A 7,410-nucleotide genomic window follows, 5' to 3' on the forward strand; every position below is an offset into this window, starting at 1 on the left:
TCTGTAATGTGATCATTTGCCTTTTCTTCAGCTAGTTGCTACTGATTGTTGCATGATAATAGTTTAATCTTCTGGTTTTTAATAGATTATTTGGCTTCCACCCATCAAGATTTAACTCACCCAGCATCAACACTTTTTTCAGAACAGCTCTGTCTGTGAGAATTCCATGCATAATTTAAAATTCCACACTACTTACTTTTTTTGTACAATGTATCCGTTATTTCCGTGTTTTAATTGAGCACCTATTTTGTCGTTGTCAGCTCCTGGCTTTTGCTAATGCACAAACAGAAGAGTTCTCAGAACGACAGAACAACACACAAGTAATTATCAGACCAACATGACTCCCAACTCCCGATATCAAGGACGGGTAAACCCAGAGAGGAGTGTGTGAAGGCTGATTTTTACATAAGTGTGTAGAGGGTCCCGCTGTTGTTAATTACGCTCTACAGCGAGCAGTGGTAGTTAATCCGTTTGTTTCTCATGTGCTCTTGTTCACTTTAGCTGCATGTGCCATCCTTTGGAGTTTATGATTGGGTTATTTCCACTCATAATAGTTTTTTTTTTCATGAAACATAAAAAACATTTTAGTCCACAGCCCTGATATATTTAAACAAATAAAGCACTTTTTTAAAATCTGTTTTTATCAGTTTTACGCTTACAAATTGGAATTGTAAATCTGTTTGTTCCCTGCAATACAGGCAAACTTTTAATCTCTTACCTTGCCACACACGGAAGGCAATTAAGTCTAACCCTTGCTCCCGCCTTTGAATAGAGGGATTTTCAAATGCATTCTGAAGTGATGAGACGCACAGAGAACAATTAAGTCCAGACCCAAGGCCCACCACTCCATCTTGATGTGCTATCGATCAGTATGTGGTCATAAAACCTGCACTAAATTAATGTCTGCCTCACAGCAAAGACTATCAACTTTCTAGTCTGTCTATCTTCCTGTTCCTCTGGCCTTCCACTAGCAAGATTAGCTTTTGCCACAGTAACTCCCTTCCTATAACTTGCATACTGCACTTCAGATTCCCATTGGGTAGCATCACAATAGGTACTTCCAATGTACATCTGCTACCTCTGTCAAATATACACAGGAGATTGGTCTGTGCACTGATTCACACTAGCAGCTTGCATTATGATATTTTTTGACAAGGGCATTTGCCAAAACATCAGTCGCGAACTGTGGGATGCTCAGGGACGCATACTCCCAGAGCAGAGTATCCCTCTCCTTCTGTGATCACTGAAGGGGATTTGACACCAGAGCTGTGGGCTCCCAGGGTGGCAGCTGTCTTACACCGTATCCTGATTAATATCTACATTTAGAACGATTCACACACTCTGCCAAGCATTCACCACATCTCAGACGGGGTTGCTGTGCATAAAGGATCCACTGTCACTGATAAAGGACCACTTTCTCACATTACTATGAAGCCAACTCCTTTTTAAGACACCATTAATATATTATTTTTTAGGCAACACCTTGACAGTCTGTTCTGTCTGGCAACTCAAAAGCAGAGGCCAGATGCGCACACTCTTGATATCTCTGTTTCTCTCAACCTTGAGCTCAGGCTTCACAGCGCATGTATACAGGATGATGTTGGTGCATAAGTGATCCCTAGAGGTGAGCTTTGAAGCAGACTCTCATGTGAGCTATCCCTGGCCCAAGGTCAGCTCTAGATCATTCTGTTTATCAGCTGTTGAGTGACATCAATCGGGTAAACTTATTGCCATTCTTTATTTCTCTTACCTCCGGAAACCATGGAAAGCCAGTGGTACCAACAGAGCTTATCACCCGGCAGGACTCAGATTAGATCATACTGCAGCAAATTGAATCTCACACCCCCCGGTTCAGGAAACCACTGAGGAATACACAGACCCATGTTGCTGCAACACATCTGATCTGTAATGGGAGGCTTGTTCGGGGAGTGTGCACATAAGCAAGTGTTTTAGCTTCCATGTGATCTTACCTCACCTTTATTAGGAGAAACGTGGATATGGTGCAAAATCACCTAATATGCTTTTAAGGGCAAGTCTGATGTTACAGAAATACTATATAAATCCTGACATTTAGCTTAAAATGCTACACTTTCCACACACAAACAAAAATGTTCATTTAAAGGCCAGGATAAAGTGTTGGCTAATCATCTGTAGAAAATTGCGCAGTTGTGTGAAAATAGCCTCATGAACAGTTTCCCCGAGGCGGCGGTTGGTGCTGATTTTCAAGTACCAACCTCAGTTTTCATGGTGAAAGTTAATAGAACAGGTTGTTGCCGAGCTGCATGGGGTCAGAAATAACGGATGTTTCTTACCTGCCTGCTTCATTCCATTGGCGTCATGCAGGCCGTTGATGGAGGGCAGGTGCTGCACGGTGACCCATATCCAAGGTTACTCCCTGCAAATGCCTTTGTTCCCTATCATTTGGTGTTTTGCTGCTAGTCCTCCAAATTTGTTTAAATTAATGAAATTCTATTCCCAAAATCAGATTATTTTATAACCCCATTTTTTTGTAAAGAAAAATATGTACTATAATAAAAAATGCATGTATTTCTATTTACAGTAATATTGTCAGCACTGAGCCTTGGGTCCAAGTGTATTACTGTATAGTTTTTCTAGAATTACATTTTAATAGTATGCATATCAGTATTGCTGCATTCTGTTGAAGTAATAATTGCAAAAAAATGGAATATACTTAACCATGAGCAGATTGATCCCTTTCACGTTACTGTACAATAACTACAGCTTGAAGCTACCGTCAGCAGCTAGTTAGCTTATAGCTATTGTGTTTCTGCCGCCCCCATGAGGAATTCTAAGTAATGACAACAAAACAGTCAGCGCGTCCTCATGCTAAATCATCCTAACATTGCATCAGCATCAGCCAGATGTTCATTTTCAATATGTTTACACATTATTCACCACCATTAATTATGCAACATGCAGTCATGCAAAATAGGATTTGTATGAAAGAAATGGGCTCCTTGTCGAATGCAAGTATACACCAGCAGCCTCAGTGCAAGTTTTGCTACACAGTACGCATCCTTCTATATTTCACAAATAATCTTTCAGTGCTTTTACTCTCAGCTCCAGTAGCCCTTCACTGTAGATTGCCTATAGGCAGGTAAAGGTTAATATCTCAAGTTCCCTCTTCTCTCTATGCTTTTCTATCCTGAAGCATTCTACAGTGACATTACTGTAGCTGGTACTAATGTTTTTGACATTTGTTTTAATAGATATAATTTATGGGTGCGGAAACAATACATAGAGTTAACCAATAAATCAAACTGCAATTGAATACTCTCTTTAACCCAATGGCAATGACAAGAATGCACCCAGCCAGGAGTGGAAAAGAATTAGAGTAAATTAGTGTTTAAAAAGTAGCTGGGAGATTAATGAAACACTAAGAGCACTGTGCTGGCTCAAGAGGTCATTGCCCTAGGTTATTCAGTCATACCCAGCTGGAACTCTGTGTGTTCATTCCTTCCTTTGCTGAACACAGTGGCATGCGCCTTTCATGCCGACAGACTGCCACTAGCAAAGATTGTTTAACCAATGAAAGACCGGATGCTCATTGACTGTGATCACAGCTCATGCCCACCAAACAACACTTATGACCTTCAAGTACATTGCGTGCTTTTTTGTGGGAAACACATTGCTGTTGCTAATGCATACTTTGCCAATTCATGCAGACAGTCTCATTGAATTCTGCCATTTTTGTTTTCTGCACTCTTTCAGTGAGGATTATGCCGTCCAAGTCTTCTTTCTACATTCTATTTAAAATGGAGTGTGTTCTGAGAGAAAACAGGATTTCACACTTACTGTCAGTCTTTCTCTTTACTGCTCCGACCATATTTATATTTTCAATTATTTTATTTTTTTCTACCACTCGTCTTTTGGGTGTGCTGACATTGATGCTAACACAATGTGTCTGTTTATAAGTCTAAGTAGGGCATGAAAGACTTTTCTTTTCCAAGAAAAGAAAGCCCAGCCAAAGGTCAGTTACGTTAATGGTATAAGTAAGCTAGGGCTTGAAGATATTACCCAGCAATTCCTAGTTGACCAATCAGTAAGATGCACAAACTTTGTCTTTTTCCAAGCCAGAAAAATAGAACAATTTATCACATAATGCTGGTCATCATGTTGCTTTGAGAATGTGAAATAATCATAACTTTAGCTTTCTTCGTAAAATATATTTCCAAGTACAATGAGCACACTTTTTTTGTATTGATGACCATTTCTTTGACCCACTAGTTTGATTAAAATTTTATGATTAATATGCAGAACTATTGGAACAACTAATAAAAAGAGTGTGTTCACACCTCAAAGACACAGTGCGCACAACAGTGTGTCAAGAAGTTTAAATAACACAGTGTGAGTTTGGATCTGATTATAGCAGAAGACTGTTAAGCTTTTGTGCCATGAAAAGGTCCTGTGTAGCTACAGGTTGGCTGCATATATCACACAAATATAGACCCTAAGAATATGTAACCAAAATGTAGGAATCTAATCAAGAGACGCACTCCAGACTTGATGTTCAAGCTGAGTAAGCTCAGACACCTTCTTTCATCTTGCCTCTTAAAGTGGAGCCCCTCTAAGCAAAGGCTTAAACTGTACCATACCTTTTACTCTGCTAATTCAGACACCTTTTTAATAATTTGCTCTTGGACCTCACTTCATGCTCACTCAGCTCTCTGTTCATCCTTCACCATCAGCATGAACAGGGCCACTTCAGGCTCACACACGCATGCTGTCATCAGGCATGCTGCCAGCATGTCACAAGAACAGGATGGCTTGCATCACTTCTCGAGGACACTCAGATGATTAAAGAGGAAGAGGGATTTAATAAGTGTTTTGGCTCTGCTGCAGTTGATACAGTGACCTGTCTGCAGAATGATCCCCAACTATATGACGGCTCTGACAGCTTATGATTATAGCTGGATATGAGAAGTAAGAAGATGGTATAACAGTAATCTGGCTGGATAACAGCAACGTGTCACCAAGCATGCCAACTAAGCTGGGGGACGCTCTGAAGGCATCCCACAACCGCACCTTCTTAAGCTCTCAAAGATGTACGATGCACCACTCAACTCATTTCTGTTCAACTGTAGCAGGTTGCAGAGAGCCAAGCACAACCTCTCCGTTCATTACCTTTTTACTAAATATAACTATTCTTTCTATGTTTATTTATATTTAGTATTTTTGCCTGATTCTAAACTCAGCATGGCCATAGTGCATCCTTTTATGAAAAAGCATTGTCTATGGTACTCGATCCATTACCACCACCACTTAATGAAAGGTCAAGCCTAGGCCGTCCATTCAATATATCCTAAGTAATCCTGGTTGCTCCATTACCTCTCAACAAGCTCCACGCACCTGAAGTAACCCCCAGGCTCTGCTCTCTGTGTTTTCCGTCATCCGTTGCCCCGTCAACCTGCTCACGCTGTTACAAATTACCAAACAAATGAACCTTCCCACTGGAGACAAATGAGGAAAAATAGTCTTTTAAGAGGACCATTTATTTAAATTCCGCGTGACAGTGTAGAATCTCTGATCCCATTCCTCTCCTTGAGAGCACATGGCAAAAAGAAGTAAGGCAAAGAGAAAGGGAATCAAATTGGGCATTTCACAGGCTTTTAAATGACAAGTTCCTCCAAGAGGCGAGATTGTGTATCCACGCTGTAGAATCCAGGTAGAAATAAAAGGAAATCAAATATAGCTATCAAATAAACCCTGCAGTTACCAGAACATTGAAGCCAAGCCATTCTCAACGCTCATGTCATTGCACTCTTCAGTGCGTCTCTGTATGGTGAATGGGATTCCTGGCCAGGCTTTTTCATTTTTTTCACTATCATTTATGGATCAGGGTCATGTATAAGATCATCTACGCTTCTTCATTTATTTTCTTGCGCATCACTTCAAGACAAATCTCAGCAAAGGCTTGGTGAAACCAAATGATTTGTGACTAAATGACTGAAGCATTAACTGTTGTCCTTGTGAATAAAACAGCAAGGACGCTATGATGGTACGGATGTGATACTGTAATTGAAGTCTCGCTCTGGTATGAGATGGAGAGGAGAAAGTTGTTTTGGCACTTTTTACACAACTGCAATCCTTCAAAAGTTAACCCCCCTGAGCATACCTCTATCGCTTCACAAGTGCACCCCCGCCATGCTGCCATGAAGCTAGGCACCACTTTAAGGTCATTTCCTCTATGTCTAATTTTACCCTTGGGTACGCTCGAGTAGAGCGTATAAAAGCAGCCATCATTTTAAACACTTGTTTCAGGCGCTATTTCTTTCTCAGTTTATGTGCCTTCATTCTGAGGTGATGGAGTGCTAATGAACAGACAGGCAGATGACTGAGGTCTTATGAGGCTTTCTCGAAGGCCTTGTGTCTACCAGATTACTTTGGCTGAACCCATCTTGAGGGAAAGCGGGGCAGGGTGCACAGCCAGACTCATGAGTAACAAATGAGCCGCATCATTAGGTGTATCAGTTAATTTAGGGGAATAGGAAATATCCCTGCTTGTCATCAGGTGGCTGTTTGATAGACACTGCTGAGGCTAAATGAAAGCTAATGAGCTGTAATGAATGCTAATCTTTTTTGGACAAAACTTGGCTGTGTCAGCACTGTGCTAAATGCAATGTTAATCCTTTAAGAAGTGGTCACCACTCAATGTTTTTAATTATGATATTAAATTGTATTTTGCAGGAAATAATTAACATTTTGGCTAAAATCTTTCTGCGTGAATGTAAAATTGATTCAAGATCATATGGGCTATTTATTTGAATTTTCCAGGAATGAAAGAAAAATTATGGTCAGTTGATTGAAGCTCTCCCAATGATAAAGTATCTGTGCGAACTCAGCCTGTGGGGAGCCAATCAACAGATCCAAGCAAGAGGAAATAGCAAAGCCCAGCGGTAGAGGTGTTACATCACAGTGCACCATGGTGCTGTTATCGCACGGCTTGTGATATAGCAGGCTGAGGCCGCTTGCCTCCTGAACTCCTCCAACTCTATTACCTTGCTGTAGGAGCCAGCGGTGATCTGAAATACAACCCTTCAGTGCCACATCAAGAACTCTCTCCTCTATCAACTTGCTATGTTATCTATGCTTTCAACTTTTTGACCCTGAACAAAGGATAGAAAGCAAATATGGAAGTAACTCACCATTAATGCCCGCACAATGGCTTGCTGGGGAAGAGCCGTGTCAACCAGTGGCTTTTGCCCACAAGGCAAGAGCATTCTTCACACCTGTCTGAAAGGATAAGTGGGCTTGTCACAAGCAGAGCTAATCTGTTGCAACACTCAGTCACACTCAATCCACCAGTGGTTCTCTCCACTTGCCCTTGAATGTCTGCTGGCATTGGGAGCATACTTGAGCCGTTGATCAGTCTAACCATGGTGGAAAACA

At 41.0% G+C, this 7,410-nt stretch overlaps 1 protein-coding gene across 41 annotated transcripts in view; it reads left to right on the forward strand.

Moving 5' to 3' along the window:
* The window catches only part of LOC116704888 (neurexin-1a), a 261,617-nt gene that overhangs the window by 248,412 nt on the left and 5,795 nt on the right, over nucleotides 1-7,410 (forward strand). The gene's annotated exons all lie outside the window — the stretch shown is intronic.

Source organism: Etheostoma spectabile, chromosome 17 (assembly GCF_008692095.1).
Source record: "Etheostoma spectabile isolate EspeVRDwgs_2016 chromosome 17, UIUC_Espe_1.0, whole genome shotgun sequence".
NCBI lineage: Eukaryota > Metazoa > Chordata > Actinopteri > Perciformes > Percidae > Etheostoma > Etheostoma spectabile.